This window comes from Empidonax traillii, unplaced genomic scaffold (assembly GCF_003031625.1).
Source record: "Empidonax traillii isolate 1590-97213 ecotype Southwest subspecies unplaced genomic scaffold, ASM303162v1 scaffold432:size744455, whole genome shotgun sequence".
In the NCBI taxonomy this organism is placed as follows: Eukaryota; Metazoa; Chordata; class Aves; order Passeriformes; family Tyrannidae; genus Empidonax; species Empidonax traillii.
In genome coordinates, this window is record NW_020955625.1 from 521,628 (window position 1) to 545,357 (window position 23,730).

At 45.5% G+C, this 23,730-nt stretch overlaps 1 protein-coding gene across 3 annotated transcripts in view; it reads right to left on the reverse strand.

Moving 5' to 3' along the window:
* KIAA0355 (KIAA0355 ortholog) overlaps positions 1–22,035 on the reverse strand; it is a 54,103-nt gene extending 32,068 nt beyond the window's left edge. For 2 of the 3 annotated variants that reach the window (XM_027894524.1, XM_027894521.1), the window contains exon 1: positions 21,962–22,035. The gene's annotated coding sequence lies outside the window, so the exon portion shown is untranslated. Of the gene's footprint in view, positions 1–21,147; positions 21,312–21,961 lie in introns of those variants that run through there. The other variant, XM_027894522.1, reaches the window with a different exon arrangement.
* Between the last annotated feature and the right edge of the window lie 1,695 nt (positions 22,036–23,730).

Sequence of the window (23,730 nt, forward strand, 5' to 3'; positions counted from 1 at the left end):
GCCTGTATAATATATTCAATCCATCCATAAAGAGAAAATGCATAAAATTGTCACAGAGGCACAGAACATTCTGAGTTGGAAGGGTCATTGAGTCCAACTCTTAAGTGAATGGTCCATACAGGGATCAAACCCACAACCCTTGTGTTATCAGCACCATATTCTAATCAACTGAGCCAATCTCAGGGTGGGAGCTTTTAAAAGTTGTTTGCATTTTTAAACACTTTTGGACATGAAACTTTTCAGAATAACACAAGAGCTGAAACTCTGTTTCAAAAATTAAACTTTTCAGTCCACAAGAAGAGCCACCTTCAAGTGATGCTGCCTGGAAGAAAACATGCATTCATCCCTGACCTCAACCAAGTTATTTTGCATCTGGAATTTCTTACCAACACATCATAAATACTTGCAGCATGCAAGTGCTCTGATAGGGGTTGACAAGTATTGATTATCTTCCCCACCCACCACGGCAAACGAGGCTTCAGGTTTTCCCAGACTCGCTCCCACAGCTGGCAGGATGGACAACAGCCCCCCCAGCCCGGGAATGCCAGCAGGGAGAGGACACACAGCCCCAAACCCCACCTGCTTCTGGGCAGGTGTCTGTCCTTGAGATACAAATGCAGAGAGGAAAACCAGCACCGCTTCCCAGGGCTGACAGTCCTTCAGCTGCAGACACCAGCAGATCCAGGCACCTCCTACAAAGATTTTTTTTTTTTAGTTTGGGGTTTTTTTTGGTCATCCAAGTTGTAAAAATCTCCTATTAGAGGAGGACAGGGAGAGAGACAAAAATAGACCATTATACCAAAATCATTTTAGCTCTTGTTAGCTCATGAATTGCTCATTGGGATTCCTTTTTGGCTGCTTGCCCAGAACAGTTGCAGGAAAAAACCAAACCACAACAAAAAAGTAGTCAAGCGAATCCCTAGTGACTCCACGGAGCTCCTGCTGGATACAAGGTTCTTCCAGGGTTCTTCCCAACACCAGCTCAGCAGCTGCTCTGGCCCACTCTGGCTGCTCCAGGCTCGGGTGGGTGGCAATAGCCACAGTCAGAACCGATTCAGGGACTTCCCTGAATCAAATTGAGCAGCCCAAATTTCAGCAGAGCAACTTATTCATTCAGAAACTGAGCTCATTTACTAATGAAGCAATTACAAACCAAAGCATGGAGAGCTGTTCAACCAGCAACCTGGTTTCAGTGACTCAAAGAACAAAGTCTCACTGATGTCCCCATGCCCTGCCCAAAAAGAACAAATCCCCAAAGACTCTGTTGTAAAACACACTCAGAAACAAGAAAGACCTGGAAAAGGCTGAAAAGCACCAAACTTTGGGAGCTGGGTAAGTACTGAGGGTCTGGGCTGCTCAGCATTGCAAGACCTCATTTCCAACTCTTAACCCTCCAGAGAAGAATCCGCAGCCCTGAATGGTGAAACTGCACTCCCTAAAGCACACAGGGGGAAGGCAGGTGTGTGTGTCTGTCCATGGCATTCACACCTGTCAGCACACTGGGCTGGATTTTTCCAAGGCAGAGCCTACAGTGCATCAGGACACTCCCCACATTTTGTTTGAAGTAAACCACGTCACCCACCAAGCAGCACCAACTCCAGTCTCAGCAACGAGACAGGACAGAAAGGAAAAGCTGGTGAAGGGAATGTGTTAAACCAGAGCTTCTTTCAGACCTGGGTGCCTCCCCCAACGTCAAAAATAGATGCCTGTGTCAGATCAGGATCAGTCTCAATCCTCCCTTGGCAATAGGTGCTTGTGTTATCTATTTTGAAAGCAGGACCAGTTCCCCTTTGAAAAGGGAAAGAAAATAATGTGTGTTCTTTTGATAGAGCAGCCTAACAAGGGGCAGGCACACAGAGCATGAGAAATTCCCAGGAAATGTGACTGTCAGCCAGGGGAGACTCAGGACTCCAACTCTGATCTCCCAAAAGGATGCCCTTCCATCAGCCACGGGCACAGTCTCATCAGAGCTGAAAACGCCCGTGGGATCAGTGGGCAAGCATGAGCAGCACAAACCTCCTGCAGGAAGGACACAGCTCTGCCTCCCAGAAGAATTCACCTGCAGAATTCCTTGATCCTGCCCGCTGCCTGCAGCACTGCTGGGGAAGAGACACCTGTGCCCACTGAAAGCCATCCCGCAGGAAATACACACTTCTCCTCCAAACAGAGGGGAGGACTGCAGGCCATGGTTCCAACCACAGGATGGTGAGCTGACCATTTCCAGGAAACCTTGAGAGAAAGTTAACATGTGTTCCTATAAATGATCTTTTTCAGCCCCAGATTTCACTTCCTGCTGAAGGGAAGTCAGGGAGGAAAGGCTGAACTAGAGAAATATTCAGTTAAGCACATGTGGAGCAGGAATATTACCTGGTCAGGCTGGTGCATCACAGTCCAGTTATGGCCATCTGAGAACTCCCAAGCCTGTCCTTGCACACCCACCCAGCACATCACACACCTACACACACCTGAAGTCTTTTGAAGCTACAGCAGAAGCCACCGATGCCAGACTATTCCTCACCCTGTCACTCCTGATTACTGTATTGAAAGGTAAAACTGCAAGCACAAAACTCCAGGATGGTGTTTCCATGTTAAAATCTAACCGAAAAAACAAGCATGAAGAACACAAATTTAGTTGTTTCCCAGTTGTGTAACAATAACTACAAAACTCACCACTGCCCAAGTTCATGCAGACAACAAGCTTTCATGGGGGGGAACGTGATATCATAAACAACAACAAAACCCATAAAAACCCCCAACACTAAACCATCCTGCAGTCCCAGGAGATTGTAGTGACACCTTCGAGCTCTGGGCTCACTTCAGCAGTGCACATAAACAGGTCCAGTGAAGTCAGTGGTGCCTCCCACACGGTCAGGTAAGAGTTAAATCTCCTCCTTAAATCATGAATCGCAGCTTTCCAGCAAAAGTAATGTTACACCTGTTTCTCGGTATCATTCACCGGGAAGAGAGGTTTTCAATACACATTTTAAGATCCACGCTGAAAATTTCTACTCAAATTCGTTAAAGAGGTTTAGGAAATCCCTTTGAAGAGCTTTGTTACTGCTGAGTCAGTGCAGATCAAGAAACCAGGCAGAGGGCTCCATGTAGAGCTTTATTCCCACTGGCTTAAAATGATTTATCCATGGACCTAAATACTGCAGAAACAGCTTCTGCACTGAGAAAAATGGGAATAATTCCCACCCTTTGACAAAGTATGTAGAGAAATAAATGGAAGACATTCTATAAATGCTACCCTCAACACATCCTCTTTCCAAAACTGCTTCTGAGGAAGCTTTAATTGTCCTAAACAAATCACACCTTAAATGAGACTTGGAAAAACAAGTGGGAATAAGATTAGGGCAAAACTACAGCATTTAGGCATGACACATATACATGTATATATATATACAAACACACTCTCAAAAGGAATGGCATAGGGTTGAGGGACTAAAATAAGACAGTAGATTGATTATGGATGAATTTATCAACTCCTACATGGAAAACCAATCCTAACTTCACATACAGAATGCTGGGCTCTGGCCTGATCACCACTGAGGAAGATGATCTGGTGTTACAAGTGCCTGCTTTTGCTAAACACCAGCCTGATGGTGAATGGCAGAGTCAGAAGAATAAATCTGGAAGGGACCAGCAGTGTTGGGAAAGCCAGAGACATTTTTGTGCCACTGCATAAATCCATGGGTTACCCACACTTCAAAATTACTGTGGAGAGGTGGACTCTTATCACCCTTCCTCACAGAGGGGCTCATTTGGGTCACTCCAGACTCACCACAGGCTCAGGAAACCCAAATGCAGCAAATTGTCGAGGATGGTTTTAAATCAGTGCTGCCCACAAATTCAACCTGTTGTTGCCTTTGCCCAGATATCCATTTATAGCCACCACAGGATAAAGGAGGCTGAGCTGGATCAATTTTGAAGTCTGAATCAGCACAGCCACTTTCACCTCCCTCCAGCCCAGTGCTCACTGAGGGCTGAGTGTCACAACCCACTGTTTACCACTCCTCTGCAAACATTTCCTCAGCCCTAACTCAGCTGTTCCCTCTCGCTCCTGCTGCTCCCCCAAACAGACACCACATCTCACAAAAGCCCCAGGACTCAGCCCTCCCACCTGCACACAGCTGAATCTTCCCACTGAAACAAAGATCCCTAAACCAAACTGTTTGAACAGAGTTTGTGACGCTGCACAACTCTAAAAAACCCAAACCTGGAGTAACTTCAGTAGGCATTTTAACTATTTTAGCAGTGTTGGACAAAAGTAGTATTTCAAGGCAGAGAAAATTACAGATCACCTACAGATTTACAGCTCTTCTCTGAAGAAGGAAGTTTGGAGTACTAGAAACATGAGACAGATTACACACAGCAAAGCCTGCAGAGCCTGTATGTGATTTTTCATCTTTTTTTTTTTTTTCCTGTTTGCACCAAGGATGATGAAAGCTTTCAAAACATTTGGAGTTACTGAACACCAACAATCTTTCCTTTCCCAAATTACTAGGCTGCTTCTGAATTCTCAACACTTGCCACAGAACACGTCTACAACATTCTCTTGGTACCAGACTACATCAAAACAGAGAGAGGAAAAACCCTGCAAATGCTTTTCTTAGCTGCATTAAACATCCTAATCCCAACCCACTTGTATAAATGAAGTTAGCATGTATTTCCACATGTAAACTATTCTTTTTATATTTAGTAAGTATTATCACGACATTTCTTTGGGACTGAAATTAAAATCAGTATTTGCTAACATTAATTCTCTTCAGTACATGGTGGGAGCTTTGTCTTCACTTCTGCCTTCTCCCCCAACTCACTGACAGTCTCCCACTTGAAAAGCATTAAGTATTCTGAAGTGATCTGAATTTCCTTTCCAAAAATAGGAAACAGGAGCATCTATCAGAAGAACTGCCATCAGCACATGCATTAGTGCCACATGACAGCGGCAGCCACGAGGTTTCTGCTGCCTCCCTGACACAGATTTGTGTCTCCACAGCACAGCCCCTGTGTTGGGAACAGGCTTCCCAAACGGCTCCTGGGCTCAGTGTGTTTGAGCAGCAGTAAATTCATCACTGAACAGCTGGAGCTCTGCCCAGGAAAACAAACTGTATTCTGTGCTGGAGAGAGGGACACGATGATTACGCCTTTCATACCCCTCTCATGCTGAAAATTATGGAATTATCAGAAAACTGTAATCATGAAAATGTTAAACTAAGGAGAATGTATTTTTACAGCAAATGAACATAATTATGTTTACCATATTTGGGCCCAAAGCTGGCTGGCAATTCAGGCTGTATATAGACAGCAGTATCTGATTCACTGTCACAGGATATGAATAAACCAGAGCAATCCAGTGTGAATAACAGTCTCCTTCCCATAACAAAACCAAACATTAGTGTGTACATAATACTCCAAAAGCATAATGCTCCTGTAAATAGCAATTTCATAAATAGTAGTAGTTGAGAAGTTTTCAATTTAATTCTAAAAATCATTTTCGAACTAGACCTTCGTAACAGGAGACTTTTGGAACTGCCAAATTGCTTTATTTCTAACAAATCTATGGTTTGTAATATATTAGATTATGTAGAACTCATTTCTGTAGCTGATGAAGGAACAGTACTTTGAGATCATAAGGATTAGCAAAGTAGAAGCAGTAGCATGCATACTTCATAACCTTCCCTCATTTTTCCTGATCAAAAAAGCTGCTTGTGTGTCCTGGGCACACCATTCACCTCCTCATTAAGACCAGAATTTCTAAGGCTTAATTGAATATAGATGAGATTTTTTAAAATAGCACTTACTCATCCTGGAGAGCTGGGGTCAAAACAGGATTAATTATAAGATCAAATATAGCACCCTTCCAGTTTATTAATGCCTAATACAAATCAAAAGGAAAAGATGCAGCCCAAACTGTATCATTTCCCCCTTCAAGACCACCCAAATCTTAGCACTTATCTGGTTGTTCTGCCTGATTTAAAGAGCAGAAAATGGAAAAAAATCCTTCCCTGAGTTGCTCCATCTTCTGCCAAGGCCATTAACTGGTTCAAACCCCAGTTAAGCACTGGGACCAAAGGATTCTCCACCAGCCCTTCCCCAGCAGCCCCCGTGTCCCAGCCACAATGGCAGCTCAGAGACTCTGGATTCCAGTGCCTCCCATGAGCTGCTCCAGTAATCCCACCTGCTATTTCAGTCCACACAATAATTTGGAGCCAAAATAAGCCACAGCTCAACTTCACAAAGCTGGAGGCTGAGGAACACCAGGGCAACCTTGGGTCTTCTCCATCCGCTCCTCACACTTCAGAGCTGCAAGAAGTTTCTGGGTTTAAAGGCAATTAGTTACTTGGGGTTTGCATTTTATATGCTCTTCCTGGGAAGACTAGCTCGATTGATTTTCCTTTTATTAAGAAAAGCAAGTGTTTTAATAATTTAACAGACTGTTGTTTTCCTGCTTCTTCAAAAGAAGAGTTAACACTCGTAATAACCAAGTTCAAGTTCTTTCAATGCAAACAAATGTGCACATTTGGAGAATAAATCTGGGGGGTTTTTATATCTGGTGTAGATGCTACCAGGGAATATAAATAACTCCACACGAGAGCTACTTGCTAACAAATGCATCCATGGAATTCTGTCTCAGCACACACAGCTTTTCTACCTTCCGGCCTCGAGCTGCTCCATTCAGGGTATGGCATGGAAAGGCACACGGCAGTCAGGCTGATGTGCACAGAAATACTGATGGCATCTGCCCCATGGAATGTCATGTCTGTCCTTTAAAAAAATGGCATTGTTCTCAGGATGAAAATTATTCTCCAAAAAACTCCAAAATATTTCTCATTATCAGTAATTAAATAATGATCAGTCCCGATTTACAACATATAAAACGCGGTCAGACCACCTTACTACGTCCTGAAATTAAAAGTACTGATAGTTTTATATAAACAACTAAGCCCTCAATCATGGGCATGATTTGTCACCAGGTTATGTGCCAAGTATTTCTGCGCTGAGTTGTGCAAGAACTCTTTTGCACAGCAGAGGATACAATGGCACATTTATGCTGCTGGGACAGATTTGGCAAGAGAAGCAGATGTAACGTTTTAATCCACAAAACAAATTAACACCATGGCATTGATCTGGTCAGTACAAATCAAACATCCAGAGGCAAACCTGAAGACTCGAGCTTCAACTTTTATTATTTGTTAGATCCTCCTGAAACCTCTCGTGTGTCCCCCCTGAAGCACCAAGTCCCACCAGTGGCACACACAGACCGGGCAGTGGGAGAGCCTGACTTCACACCTAACCAAGGACACGCCACGGCATCCCTCCAAACTAACTCCTCAACAGAGCTGCCTTTTGCTCACAAACTAAGAAATAATTAAAATTTTAAGCGGCATCTTCTGGTGTGTCAATTAGACTTACAATTTACTAGCACCATGAAAGGCCAGGCTCACGGTGGGTGATGTGTGGGTGATTAAGCCGTGCTGACACTCCTTCCCAGCGACTTGTGTTGACAAAGGGCTTTTCTGCTGCACAAACTGCGACACAGCCGAGCTCTGCCAGCCCTGAGACACTGCAAAGGTGCCAAAGACACTGAAGCAACGCCTCAACACCAGCTGATGCATCCAGCGTGGCTTTGGCCAGGCCCCCTTCAGATACATTTGCTCAGCATTAGAGCTGGAGGAGGAGACCTTTTCCCCAGCAGGGCTGTCTGTGCTGGCAGCCACCACATCCCCCCCGGTGCCAGGCAGTGCCCATGACCGTCCTGGCACCAGCAGGCCATGGGGAGGAGGAGGTTCCACTGCACAGGGCAATGCCTGGCAATTCCTATTGTATGTGTTACTACAAACTCCCCCAGGCACCATTTTTAGCCACTGCTGGATTTCCTCCCTTCTCCCCATCCCCCACAACCAGGCTCCAAACCTTGAAGTAACCTTGTTCTGTTCCCCCCCCAGAGACAGCTCCATGCCTGAAACATAACCTCTAATCTTATTTTCTATTTCTGGCCTACAATTCACGACCCTTATCCCAATTTTTTGAATTAAATATCCTCCGTGTTGCACACTCTGCTTCCGACAGGCAGGGCAGTGCACAGGGTACAGCACAATTTACAACCACGTGTTTCTTGTTAGAAACATAGTGTATTTACACAATATAGGCTTAAAGCTTTCTGTAAGAAAGAGATTTTCAGTATTACTGTCAGTGCTCCGCTGCGATGAAACAGCTTTATTTGTTGGAAGGTTTACCTGAAGACCTTAAAATACAACAGATCTGCACTTCAGGGCAGTTTGGGAAGCAGAGCATTGACTTCCAGCAATTATTCACACTTGGGAACTATCTGGGGACATTAAGTAAAAGCCTTACAATTTCCAGGGCTTTATTACAATGAACATCTTCTCATCTGACACCATCTCTTTATGAGAACTTTGCTTACACTTGTTGGGGTTTTTGCAACAACAAAGCGTGTCGTTTGTTTGCCATTCACTCTGTAAGATTTGCTAGTCAGAGCCAATTAAAAAATGGATCAGATATCCATCTAGGCCAAATGGCAGTGGTTAAGATCTAGGCTTTTAATTAATGAGCACCATCCACAACCCTCTTTCCTATTTTTACCAATTATACCCAATCTGTACAGTTGCTGGGGCAAAATGTTTCTCCATGAACAAATTCCCCCACAAAAGCACTTTGATACAGACCAGCTCCCTGAGGAACGAAAGAAGGTTCTTCTGCCTCCCAAAAGCTGAAAACCAAGAAGTTTCCAGGGGGCATCCCAAGCCTGGAGGTTGCAGTGACATGGGCAGGCCCTTGGAGCTGCCAAGAGGTGCAAGTGGCCCATTTTCATCAGCCACAGGCTGACAGTCCTCTGCCCACCCCAAAATGAGCTATTTCAGCCCCAGAAACCATCCCCACTGCTGAGCTGATGTGTGCTCACCCTGCAGACAGGGACTGACCTGGCACTGGGCACCAGGGAACACCTTCACTGGCACAGAGTGAGGAGAGGGAATTCCAAGGAGCCACAAATTACTTATGGTGTCTACACCGAGCCCTTCAAATCGAGGCCAGCCACGCTGATAAGACTTTCTGTGGATTAATAATAAAGCCACTCAGCCTAGGATGCTAACAGCAAAGAAACTGCCCCCAGGACTTCACAAAATTACTTTCCAAATTATATTTTAGACATATCAGTTACAGGTCAACTTGACCCCACAACCAAAATGAGGGAAGAGGAATAATCCTCGAACCAGGACATTAAGTGTTCTGACATGACTGGTTCATTTTTTTCGGATATATGTATCTTATCAACGTGCCTCACAATAAATATGGCTTGGTGCACACTGGTTTGCACAGACAGGTCTGGTAAATACCATCAGTTTGTTCTACTTTCTCTCTTTCTCCCACTCCTGAGGCTCCCACCCTGCTCCCAGCAGGGCACCGTTCGAATTCATGAGCAGTTCCACACAAACTGAACAGTGCAAGTGGGAGGACAGCCTCCAGCAATTAAGAATAAAAGCACTAAGAGAACACAAATCAAGACTAGAGAAAAGCAAGTCTGAGACAAGTCAGGACTGCCTCATCCCTCAGCAAAAAAAAAACCTGCTACAAAACCGTATTTTGAATGGTAACTTCATTGAGTCTTAAGGGTCAACAACTGAAAACTTCTCTACCCCACGTCAAAACAAGGACCAGAAACATCTTAAAAAAACCTCAAAGACTCTCGTGTCAATAAATGACAGCCACAAAAATTTATCATGCCACTAGGAAAATATTTGAAAGCATGTTTTCAAAAGGCTACTGTTATTCAGACGGAAAAAGAGTATCACCACTGCACTGTCCAATATCCCAGCTACTTCAAAATATTAAATTAAGCATTTTATGGACACCAGAGTAATAAAATGCATAATTACAGAACTAATATAATATTGCTTGTCGATGTAAAGACAGCTTAAAGAGTATTTCCCCTCCGTCTCTGGCTTTAGTATATGACACTTACAGAAACAGTTCTGAAGTTCTCACCAAGGAGTATCAGTCTTTCATTTTTGAGCACTGTTTCCACTTCCCTCTTTCATAAACTTGTGGGGATGCAGCAGAGGTGGTTTTAGTTTTGTTAAGAATATTCTTCATCAGTCATAAAGAATGAAATCCAAATTCTACCAGAGGAAATCCATGTGTGGCACCATTTCAAAATCCCTCCTGCCCAAGGAAAGGGCTCCTGGAGCCCAATCACTGCTGCAGGCTGGAATATTCTATTAGGTCAAAACAACCCTCTTAATACAATGGTTTATATGAAACATTCCAATTCCTGAAGCAGCACATGAAAAAACTTTTAAGCTCACTGAGAGTTTAGTGGTTTGGGGTTTTTGAAATTTCTGAAAGGACACCTTATTTTTTGAAAAATAATGAGCCTTTGACTCAGAGCACTCCAGCACCACCAGGTGAGTCAGCACAGTGCTGACCATCACAACGGCTGATGGTTTTCTTTAACAACACAGTCATTAAATCAAACTTTAAAGAACAATCTAACGATTAAATTTAAAATATTAAGTATATTAACATGGTCTACAAAGACACCGTGATCTAGTAAACACCATATTTAAGATAAAATTAGTGGCCTAATTAGACAACACGTGCATTGTGGCCACAAACCTGCCCGACACCCCTGAGCCAGCACACGCAGCTGCAGCCTGACAGGAGAGCCAGCTGCTGCAAAAACCCCACACTGCAAGTGCACAGCCCCCAGGAAACACAGCCAGGGATCTTCCCTCTCAACACAGAGCTCATCCAAGACATTCCCACACCTTCACTGCCCCTCCAAGCGCAGCAGAACCGTCATGGCAGCCACGGCTCAGCCAGACTGATTGTGGATAAAACTCCTCCACCACCATCATCATGGAAACAACAACCCCAATGGCTCTGGGGAAGGCAAGTGAAACTATTCCTTAGGCAAAAAACTCTCCTTCCATCTGCTTTCAGACAAAGAGCACAGGAACAGAGCCCAGGGTGCACTGAAGTGTGTGGGAAGGACCCTGCTGCTGGACCCCAGAGGTAAAGCCCCAACTCGTACTGCAGGTCTTGATGATGTTCTCCATTTACCAATAATGCCCCTTCTTCCACATTTTTGCCCCATTAGGCAGGTTCTGACAAAAACCTGAGCCGTGTGTCCTCTGCTCCTGAATTTCTGACGGCAGCAGAAAGTGCAAATCGCTCCTGCACAACCAACCAACCAACCAACCAGCAAACACGCTCCTGCAGGAGCATTTCCTTCCCCTCCTGCTCTCCAAAGCATTACATGGAAAAAAACCAGGAAACTCTGCTCCTACTCCACCAATACTCCATCCTTCTACAGCTCTGGAAGGATTTTGCTCTGCTCTCAGATTTATTCCATCAGGCAATTACAATCTCTATACTCCACATAAGCCCACAATACGTATCAGTAGAAATCTCTCAGGGAGCACTACAGTGCATAAACACAGGCACGCTACATTTATTTTCTGCATCTTCTTTCCAAAAAAGCTGTTATAACATGAAGTTTGTAGTTTCCTGCAAATTCTGAACACTAAGAATATATCCTGGTCTATTTTCAATTTCTTTTTCCTCCTTTTAAATTAACTCCAGCCAGCTTAAACCCCACAGCACTGGACATGCCTCCTTACTACCGCACTAAGGTATTTACAGGTTTGGTTTCATCCACCTGTAACACCAAATATGGATTTCCTGCACATGCCTGGCAATACCTGTTACGTGCACCCTACTCGGGGCATGTTCTCCTTCTCGAGGGAGCCGAATTTCAGTGAGTCACTTTCTCAAAATTTCCATTCCAGAAATAAATAAAATAATTCCCTTCCTTCCAAGCATCCAGCAACGCTCTGCAGCCAGAGCAGGCCATACCACTTTGGGCATTTATTATTCTATTAGGAACAGCGTGTTCTGAAGACAGAGCAGGGACTAACCACAGTCAGAGTATTATTGGATATATCAGGGGGTTTTATCCTCTACCACCACCAGTGTGTTGCTGTGAAACAAGGAGAGCTGAAGCTGCAGGGACTCCAACTCCAAACAACAACAGGAAATCTTTCGCATTTTCAGCACGGCAGAGTGCTCTGCCCATCCTTCAGCTGACATTCCAATCCTCACTGTGGAACACACACAAACAGGGGAGCTCGAAACAGGAATTCAAGTGTAAAGCAGGGAAAAAAAAACCAACAGCAAAACTAAAAGTAGGAACAAAAATAATCACAAGGGAAAAGGAGAGTGACTGGATTCAGCAGCATAAAAAAATGAGATGATTGTGTGCTTGGCAATGAAGCTGATGGGGTTTTGTACGGCATATCAATATAATGGTATTCAAAAATGAGATTAAACTATATTTTAGGGCTCTCAAACGCTATTAGTAAGGCATCCTGCTGCTTTCTGAGTTGCTGCATGCCAATCAGCAAATCATTTTAAACAGTATAGCCACTTGTAAAACAGAACCTCAGCTCCTCTTTCAGCTAATGTATTATTCTCTGTCTGGAACAGAAAATTATTCCACGGACTGCTTTTCATATTTTTCAGGTGGTTATGATGGCATTTCTTTGCCTCTGAAGTTGAAACACACCACTCCACACACCCCATTCAGTAGCCATTTCTTTATCCGTATTTTGGACAATGAATTTTTATTAAAATTGATATTTATTTACTACCAATAAAAACAATTTCAGTGTTACATTAGGCAATCTATATTAGTAAGCACTTAGAAGGTAACTAGTCAAGAGTAAACATCAATGAAAAAAATCTTGTGGCATGGAGGTTTTTACCACATACTGATGTAGTAAAAAATCTGACTAAATTATCCTGAATTCATAAAAGAGTTTGGGTCGGAAGGGACCTTAAAGCTCATCTCATCCCACTCTCTGCCATGGGCAGGGACACCTTCCACCAGCCCAGGTTGCTCCAAGCCCTGTCCAGCCTGGCCTGGGACATTTCCAGGGATCCAGGGGCAGCCCCAGCTTCTCTGCCCAACCTGTGCCAGGGCCTGCCCACCTGAACAGGGAACAATTCCTTCCTATCTCTAATCTAAGTCTACCTTCCTTCAGCTTAAGGCCATTCCTCCTTGTCCTATCACTACCTACCCTCGGGAAAAGTGCCAAGTTTAAGCCTGTTATTCATAAAGGGTTTTTTACCTAATATTTGTTAATTCTGAGAGATTACATTGAGTAGTCTCAGTGATCACTCACTGAGTTCATACCACGAGCAGTTGCTTTGCTGTGTTTCTCACTACAGCCTTCAATATGCGTGTGTTTAACAAAACCTCACATTTTTTGAACAGAGAAAAGCAAATAAACAAGAAAAGGAGAGGCATTCCACAGCAAATGTGAGCAAGCCACAAGTACCTGCCACACAACCTCCAGTCCAGGCTGAGGCAATATCTTCCATATGGAACAACCTAAGTAGCAGTTTTAGAAAAAGGATCATTTCACCAGTGAAAACAAAAACCAGTTCTTCCCTTCACATCAACTACAAAGCATCAGTTTTGAAGTGTTACTTCTTCAAATGCTGGTTCCTACATAAAAAAAAATTACAGCATCTTAGGTGTTGTGCTGGAACACACAGCAGTGAAGACAAGGGGATCTCACACCTGAGGACACACACTGGGATATGTGAGTCAACTTTTCAAATGTTCACCCTCTCTGAGGGATATTCCACAGCTGCAATTACCATTCCCTGCTTTTTTCAGAACGTGTTCAGTGGGTCCTCTAAGATCCCCAGGTTTGGGCTGTTTCAGATGGAGCACTGTCCCTCACACCACCATCTTTTGGCCAAACCAGTCTCTGCCTGTGACAGGGCAAGGCCAGTGAAAGTCAGTGAACTGCAGGTCTTAAGTCAGTGGTGTGATATGAAAGACAGAGGGGAAAAAATACCCCTCAACACAAATCTTGAGCGACAGCTAAATAAGGGATTTTAAGTCCACCAAGGCAACAGTGCTCTGAGGCACAATGAGGTTTTTCACACCCTACCAAGCACAATAATCAATATTCACACACAGCTACTTGCATATCTGCCCCGAGTCTACTGTTCCAAATTATACCAGTTTAACTTTGCTCACATTAGAATTCGTTTTCGAGAGGAATATTTAGCACAGACACGGCATGTAAGATGTCCTGCATTCATATTACAATTTACTCTTCAGCACACTGAGCATCTGAATCAAAACACTGCACACCTTCCTAGGAACACTCGTAATTAGGAGGGCTGTATCACTTACAAAACCTGAAGTTAGCATAATTATGTAGTGTAGAAAGTGTCATAAACTATACTTACCCTTGTTTTTCTTGATCTGTGATTTCATGTGCAGTGAAAAACAACCAACACAGCAGACAGAAGTCATGCTCCAGCACAGATCAAATAGCATATGCAAGGAAGACACAGTATATTATTTCACTTAAACCGCAAGAATTTCTGAAAAGAATCTGCCTCATCTGTCCTAGAACAATTTCAGAACAAAATACAGATACAACTGTTTAAAGGAAAACCCACTGACTGAAAGACAATTTTCTCCTGTTTCAGAATGTGACTTAAAATACCAGCAACAACACATTCTATCAGGCAGACAAAAGCACCCACGGGCTGCAGTGTGAAGCTGAAAAAAGCCCATAAAAATGTGAATGTCTCAGGAAAAAGAACAAACAAATGACAGCCCAACGTCAAGCCAAATTCTGTCAGTCACAGAAAATCAGCAGTGCTTGCCTTCCCCTCACAGTTCCCAAAGTTGAGGCCATGAAGGCCTTTCAAGTGAAACACTCACAGCAAAAGGTGCTGGAAGACCAGACAAGGCAGAGACCAGAGAGACATTTTCCATCCACAATCCCCCCAAGTGAAGGGAATAGTGAAAGAGAGTAAGGACAGCTGACTGAGGAGACCACCACGCTGATCTGTAGACATTTCCTCAGAAACCAACTGAGAAGTTTAGTTTAAAAAACACTAACCCCCCCGATCACTGCACTGCACAAGCAACAAATTCTGTGCAGCTGTTTAGGAACAAATTAAACTTCATATACCGTACCTTTAAACCCAACCATTCCAGAAACTAGGATGGAAACAAACAAAAAAAAATAACCAAAACAAAACCCAACCAAAAACTCTTTCCCTGCTCTGTCTTCAAAGGAAGAAAATGCACTTCACCCAAAAAGCTTTCCTAAATCTTGTGTGTCAGCTACAGATTGAATCTATCATGCCAATCCATCACCACAAAAATGCAACGTTCCTATACAAAAACAGAAAGTGTATCATTAGTGGTTTGCAACAGATTTTGTGTCCAGCAGCATCTGCAGAGAGATGGATTCACTCAACCAGAGCAGGATCCTTTCTAACCACTAAACCAAGCAACAGATTAACTTCAAAATAGCACAGGTTGGATGTGCTGCTTTTCCATGGGGATAAAGCCCTAAGTGCACTTGACCAACTGGCCCACACGCTGTGCCACGACACAGTATTTACTCTTACACCTGAAACAGTGGCTTATATGAAAGATAACATTTCAATTAGGGTTGACAACCTGGGTCTGTAGAATACCCTTGCTAAGAAGAACCTGTGAACAAAACGTGCTCTAAATTCATGGCCAAATTTTACACAGAATTTGCTAAAGACCAAAGTTATTTTGTAATAACTTGCCTAAAACTTTACAGTGCTCGCTCCTCTTTGGACCTGAAACGAGGTCAAAGTGCTGAACTCAACATCACAATCTGTTGCCCTGGAAATTATTGCAATGTTTAGACAAAGAAGTTTATTATGGGATCTAATCGGATTGCTTGAGAGAAAATGTTTTCATTCTCTTTCTGAAAGCAACACAAGACAGACAGAAAGACTGGATATTCTTTGAGTAAAGACTTTTCCAACTTTTCAACACAGAACCAAGCATATTCCAAATAACAATATGCTGTTATAACATGCTCTGGTGGTTTTTTTCAGAGTTTTGTTCTAATAACTGGCATTTCCTTCCAGGATTCCATACAGTTTTCTTTAGCATGGAAGTTTCTTAAGAAAAATAAGCCATGGTATTAGAAGCCCACACATACTTGCATGAATTTAGGAAATTTAACTGTGCATATTTAGCAGTAAACCCCATTTGTCATCATCATATTCAAGTTCTTGATTGCGTCACCTGCCTGCAAATACTCAGGCAGCAAAAAGGGCATTTCTTATTAGCTTACTATTTACATATTTGCAAAGCGTGTTGTGCAGCCGAAAAACCCACAAACATCCAACTGTGTGTTTGGTAAGAAGCTAAATCAAGTTTATTCTGGAGCAGTGAAACGTGCACTCGTGAACTGGAGTCTGTAACAACGTCTCTGCACAGTTCTGGTTACCACTGTTCACCACCAGTCCCAACTGCTGGGACAAAGAATGGCAGAGCACCCAACAACAGGCAGTATTGTCACTCTGCCCTCCTGCCAAAAAATCCCCTCTCCTCAGGCTCTTCCCATCTTTTAACTGACCACATTTAACAAATGATGCAAACCTGCGTTCAGCTGACTAACACGGGTCCTCCTGAGCGGGCAGAGGTGACCAACCCATCCCACACCGAAGTCACCCTGCAGAAGAACATGCAGAACTGCAAGGAGGGCATTTTTAGGGAGCCTCTTCCTCCTTGTGTTCTTCCTCCTGCCACACAATACAATACCCTCTGGTGCAAGACTTGCCAGCAGCGTTCTGAGAACAATTTTGAAACAGTCACCAGAAAGAGGTCACGTTCCTCAAATCTTTTGGAGGCTGGCACAGAATCCCATTTCCCCAGGGTGATCCTTCCCCAGTGTTTCACTCAGGCTGTGAGGATGCACACACAAGAAGGTTTTCAAGCAGAAGAGCGTTTCTGTGTCTGTCCTTCCTCAAGCCACTGCAGCTTCCTCTGCCTTTCAGCATTTGTTACGTGCTGGGCCATAAAAAGGAAAGTTCAGCTTCTTCAGGATGAGATTGCCAGCTTCAAGTACTTTCAAGGAACCTTTCAAATTATTACCTTGTACTCAGATGCAGCTTTAAAGATCTCCAGATTTTTCTGGAATGCGAGCTGTAGACATTCAGGTGCTTTATCTTTCTCCAGGGAAGTTCTTGTGCTTGGACTCAAACTGTTCTTCTAAGGCACAATTAGCCAAGTTCTCTAATATGTACAGAAGAGCAGGAAGTTCAACTTTCATTAAAAAATACCAGGAACATTGCTCTGAATATTCTGGTATCAGACAGATCACGTGGACACACTTCAAAGGATCTAATTTTACCCCAGTAAGTCCAGAGGAATTCCCAACACGACCCAGAAACTCACAAACATACCAGTTATGACAGTCAGGTAATCTACTTGGGAAACTAAAAACACTCACTCACTGACAGGATTAAAGATGCATTTCATTGGGAGATAACCCTCACGTGAATGAATCACAGCAGGGATGCCCAGGGAGAAAGAAGTAAGTGGAAAAAAGGTCCCTCTCAGTCCCTTCTTCCTGCTCTTCTCCCACACTACCCCCTCCTCTACAACACATTCCATACACTGCTTCAAAGTTCCCCAAATAAAAAAGCATTAAAGAATCAAAGCTCAACATTATTCTTTTTATCAAGGGAAACGAACTTTCTCTCACGTTCAGAAACTGCTGGAGATCTGCTCCGTTCCCAGACTGCAGAGCACACTGCACAGAGCCTGGGAGGAATCTTCTGTAACTGGGCAGGACCACTTAAATGTCAGCTCTGAGTGCACAACCAAACAAGAATCACACCTAAAATACTGTTATTAAACAGCCAGTTGATGTGTTGCCTTACAGCATCCACACCTGTAGTGCCAGGAAAGAACAAAACCAGCATATCCCAGCCTGAGGAGTGACCCACAAGGTGGTGGAGGAATCTTCCTGCTGAAATTTTCCAGAGAATCTGTCTTTTGCAATGCCATTGTAAAGAAATCAGAAAACACTGGAGCCTGACAAGTACCCCACTGAAACATGATTCCATAAAACAAAACAGAGTCGCACTGACCCAAAACCCCCAACAACTTGAAAGAGCAGAGAACTGTTAGGAAAGCAAGCACCAAAAGACCACAAAGAAGGACTACAGCTCTGCTGTAAGACAATGAAAATCCAGCTGGCCTAAACCAGAAAATATGCATCAGTCATTTCAGGGAGAAAATTTCACTAAAAACACAAGCAGGAATTGGTGACATTTAAGGGAAGTATTGTAAAGACGTCTCCTAAGGAATTAAGTTTCTCTGATGGGACTCTAATAGTAAAACACGGGCAGTTCCTTCACAGCAAAAGTTTTCTGAAGTTTTTGGTTTGTTTTTTAGCTATTACAGCAAAAATTCTATCCACTAGTGCTATCGTGTTCTCACACGAGGGCTTTCCTTAGAAGGAAGAATATTTATTTCCTTTGTGAAAGCGGTTCTTCAAAGCCAAGTCCTGGAGGATCACACTTCAGACTTGAACTGGATAAGCTGCTGTGTGTTATCAGCAGCCTGAAGCCCACGTCCCACGGGTGGTATGCAATTCACAGCTGGGGAAATGCCTGACGTGCTGCACAGGCTCTTGAAGATGCCTGAAAGCCTCCCAGAGCCTCAGTTCCCCCCCCTCAGACCCACCATACTGAGCTCCCCTCCCAGACACCCCAGGGTTGCCTCAGCCATACCTGGACTCCTTCGCATTCGCCTTTTCAGCCCTTTTCTATTGTTCTTCAAAGCCTAACCAGAATTTCCAGACTTCTGTTCTGCTGTTTCTCACACACATACACACAACCCCTTTCCCTTTTACTCCAAGGCTGTTCCAGTTTGCCTCATGCAAAGTTTATGACCTTAGAATCACACAGATCAATCCCCCCAAACTTATCTTAAGTAATCAACACACCAATCTTCATTAATTACAGCAGGGTAAGACAAGATTGATATTTCAAGACCACAGTTTTAAAAATAATTTGTCTTGTCACATTAGAGCACTCCAAAGTCAAACACACCTCATTAACACCAGCTGTAATTTTAATTTTGAAGTTTCATTTAAAAAAAAAAAATTTCCCCCTTGTTTTAATCACTGTTTCAACAAAATTCAAGGATGGGGCCAAAATGGTTTATTCACAGAACACTACAGGATTGGAATCCTATCAGACCAAACCAGCAATTAACCTGCAAAGCCGTACTTGTGAAATGAATGTGTCCTATTGTCCCCACCCCACATCTTAAAGAGTTTCTTTGAGGGCAGAAAGGACAAACATCTAAACCCCTCCTGCCGTAACATCATCTCAAGGTACACAAACAGCAGAAGAGAAGATACCCACACAAAGCCAGAGGCACAACAAGCACAACTTCAAGCTTCTTCTCAGTGAGTCTGGAGCCCATCTTTACAAATTCTACTTAACTTTCAGAATTATTTGTTCATCATACCAGCCAGAACTTCAGATTTCACAGGTATCAAGGCACAGCACCTCTTACAGTGTAGATCCACAGCCTCCATATAACTTTCCAGCACTGCTTTCAGCCACAATACATAAAAAATCTACCCAGAACCTGGAATGTGATGAGGCCTGGAGAGCAGGAGATTGCCTGCAGCAGGTTACTAATCCATTGCTGTTGCCCAAAGGCCGAGGAAAGGCAGGAAACACCAATCCAGACACATCACCGAGCTCCAGGAGGACCAGCACGACACAGATTTTGTCAGGCCCAGCAGAGCCAGCTGCCCTCAGAGCCAGCCCCAGCACAAGCCTCTGTGATGAGGTTCCCATGCTGCTGGAAATGTCATCTTTCATGTATGATATAAACCCCTTCTGTAGCCACTAACAATACTCTGGCATTGTTTGAAACACGTAGGGTGTTGCACTGGCTGACACCCAATTCCAGTAATAATATGCTATCTACCTACAGTAACCACAAGAAACTATTCTTCATTTTCAGCCCCGAGTGGTTCTGCAGCGCACCCAGCTCCTGAGAGAGCTGCCACACTTCCCTGCAAATCCTGCACCTCAGCAGGCAGTTATCTGTCTGCACAGATCAGGCACTTCTCCAGAGCTGTAGAAACACCTTGAGATCACCGGGAATAAAGGAGCTTCTTTCACACAGCACAATTAGTCATATCAGCAGCGATAGCTATTTTGAGCAGCACCCATTAATCACTATCATTAGCAGGATTTCTGGTGTACCAGCATTCATTGTACCAAGAACAAGTCTTTTCCTATTCCAGTACTACTACATAAACAAAAGCAGCAGCACAATTTCTCTTGCCTCTCACTACTCAAAACAGGGTTGTGTCAAGTGGAAAGCACTCAAAATAACTGTCGGTGCCAGGTATAAAGGAAGGCTTACTTCCACCTAACAGGACAGAAAAACACAACTGTTTCATCATTTGTATGCTGGGGAAGAAGTAGTGTTGGAAATAATAAATAGCGGGAAGAAGAGAGAAATAAAGCTCTCGAGTTGGAGACAGCAGATCCACAGACAAACAAGATCCAAGAGATCAAATCCAAGTTGAGGCCCAAGAAGTAGAAGAAACCTACATTTATCTTTTAAATGTTTGTCAAGAAAAACCTTGAGCAAGCCTTGAGAGCGGAAAACCAGCCGTTCCTTACAGAAGGGCCCAGCTTATCTTCCGTAGAAACGCTGCCTGGTAGAAGACTGCAGCCAAGTGCAAAATCATGTTGATACCCACGATACACAAATAGCACCTGTGCACATACCAAAGCCGGCCAACGCTGCTGATCCCATGAGCTGCACAGCAAAACCTCCATGTGGCCGGGAGCCACGCGACACACACCACATACCCCGGCGAGGGGAGGGAAGGGGAGCTCCGGCCGCCCACAGAAAACAAAAACAGTTCCTCAAGAGCACCGGGCTGAGGGAACAGAAACGGCAAGCAACAAAAGCCACAGTCTCCAGGTCTGAGGTTGTCCTCCAGCCACCCCGGCGGTTCCAGACGCGGTGACATTTTGGGAACTAGCCGTGCGAGCCCCCGAACCACCGGATGGCCCACCGAAACACCCGAGTTTACTGCGCTTCCACAGCACTGGGGTACCTGCCCTACAGACACCTGCTCCTCCATAAAAACAACAACAATGGCCCATTTATACCTGTAATAACGTTTATAATCTCTCATAAAGCAAACAGACGAGATCCTCCAACCGCTTTCAAATTCCGAACCCAACATCCACCCGACAAACACGTACCTGCACCACCTTCCTTCCTCTCCGCTCACACGGCAAAACCCCTCGAGCAGGGAGAGGCAAAGGAACACCAGCAAAGTTTTAAGCTACAGCCCCAAAACGCGTTATCCTCTTCTGCTGGCAGCTACCATATGCACACAGCAGAAGGCTCGGCAACCACAAGCGGCACTTCCAGCTCGCATCAGGTGAACAATCTGTGCGGGCCGCGCTGCGGGGCCGGGGGCGCGGGGGGGGCCCGGCCGGGGCCGCCCTGCCCGGGGAGCTCCGGCCGGCACCGCCCGGAGGCCGCACGGCGGGGCCGCCCCGGGGCCGGGGGGCGGCGGGGCCAGGTCCCTGTGGATCGGGAAGGTGCGCAGGAATTCCCGCAGGCGCAGTCCCGGCCCCGCCGCGCTGCCCGGGCTGCCCGCACACGGGGCACGGTGGCGGGCGCGGGGGGCGGCCGCGACACCGCCCGGGCTGCCCCCGACACCGCCCCGGGCTGCCCCCGCCGCCACAGCCGGCCCGGCCCCAACGGGGCAGCGCGGCCACAGCCCCGGGCACGGCCGCCCTGCCTCCCCCCGGCCGGGGCTCCCCGGGCCCCGCCGCCGCCGTCCCCCGAGCGGCCCAGGCGCTGCCCCGGGCGGCCGCCGCTCCCCGCCGCCCTCCGCGCCCCGTCCCCGCGGCGCCCGGGGAGGGCGGAGCGGCGGCACCGCCGAACGCGCCAGCCCGGAGCCCCGCACGGCCGGGCCCGCCGGGAGGGCGGCGGGGAGCGGCAGGGACGGGCGGCGGGGCCGGGCCGGGCCCGGGGCTCAGCGGGGTCGGCGCGGCGCTCACTCACCTGCCCGCGACAGCCCCGGGCCCCGCGCCGAGCGCTCCGGAAACGGCGGCGGCTCCGCCGGGGCCGGGGAGGGGCCGGAGAGGGGCGGGCGGAGCCGCGAGTGACAGCGGGAAGGGGAGGGCGGGAGCGGGAGATGGAGCTGGAGCGGGCGGCGCCGGCGGAGGGCTGAGGGGACAGGGGGCTGAGGGGACTGGGGGCTGAGGGGACAGGGGGCGGCGAGGGGGGACCCGGGCAAGGGGGATCCGGAGAGGGGCCTGGGGCGGTCCCGGCAGGGTGACACGGACCGCCAGGGACGGGCCCGGCCGTGAGGGGAGCGCGGGGGGAAGAGGCCGCAGGGCGGCCTGGCACGGGAGAAGGGGAGGAAATAATCGGGGAATGTTTTATGTGTGCTTAAAATTTTGAGGTTTCTCACTGTGTTGTTTTGTGGTCCTGCCTCAGGAGAGCCTCTGGAAATGGAAATGGAGATCCCCGGCGGCACCTGCGAAGTTCTCCGTTGTTCCTCCCCCATCCAGAGCCGCCCGCTGAGCAAGCTGCAGGATGGAACTGCTGCTGCTGCTCCGTGCATTTATTTAGGAATTAGGTAAAATGCACAAACATTATCTCAAATGGAACCCTTGGACATGACTGTCGTGGTGCTGCCAGCTTTAGGAATTGTTCAGAATTCGGCCTGGTCTATGATGGCCTTGCTGTGCCAGTTTAAACCGGTTTGATATTATTTCTCAGGCTTAATGCAGATTTTGTACAGAAAAGTTTGCTGTGTAGTATGATGTGTTTTCCATAGAAATAGTCTTATGTTAATCCTGTCTTTCTTAGTAAAAAGTGATTGTTTTTTATTTACAGGACTTATTTAGAATCTTATCTTTTATGTGGAACAAACATTTTAAATGTACAGAAATGTCTGGTAGAAGTTAGAAAATAAGGTAACATGTAGTAGCGGGAGAGTAGTTAAAAATTGTTGGAATATATGCAAGCAAAAATTTTGCCTACAGGGCTCAGCATCCAATCATCTGCCTCTAGTTCCCCCCTCAAAGAAACCCAAACCCACACACTTGGATTACGATACTCATAAAGTGAAAATAACAGTAATTTCAGTGCTGCTAATCAGAAAACTCTGTGGGAAGAAGTGAAATTGTCAATTTATTGCACACCTTCCAGCCACAAACTAGAAATAGTCCTCAAGTAGTGTCTGCGGGGAGCTGCCTGGGAGCAATCTGTGGCTTTGTTTCCCTCTCTGGAACAGATGGTTGCTGGCAGACTGGGCTTCTCATCAGTGCCTCCCTCTGAACTCTCCTGATTCTTGCATGTCTGCTAAGTGTGTCTCTGCCGAGTAAATTTAGTCCTCAAATTAAGAGATACCTGGGAAATACTTGGAAAGACACAAGGGAACAGAAGGCTGTCATATTGTTGGCTCCTGAGAGAGAGAGAGGTGTTGGAGTATTCTTTGTACTGGAAGACTATATACTGAATGTATAAAGGGCTAGAAATGGTAACTTTTTTCTTTTTTTTTCCTGCTTTTAACTAGATGGTAGAGGAAATACTGATCTTTAAAAAAGATAAGAATGGCTCTGGTAAGGTTTCAACAAGGTTTTGATTGGAAGGGAGGTCTAGGTAGGAAGTGGAAAAACTGAGCGTAAGGGAAGTCAAAAGGAGCCTGAAGAGGAAGGGAAGGAGAAGATAAAATACTGGGATGGATTTTTCCTTCCTCCCAGGCCAGATTTTGAGGCTAGACCTTACAAGTTAAAAAAAAAAAAAAAAAGCTCACAAAATGC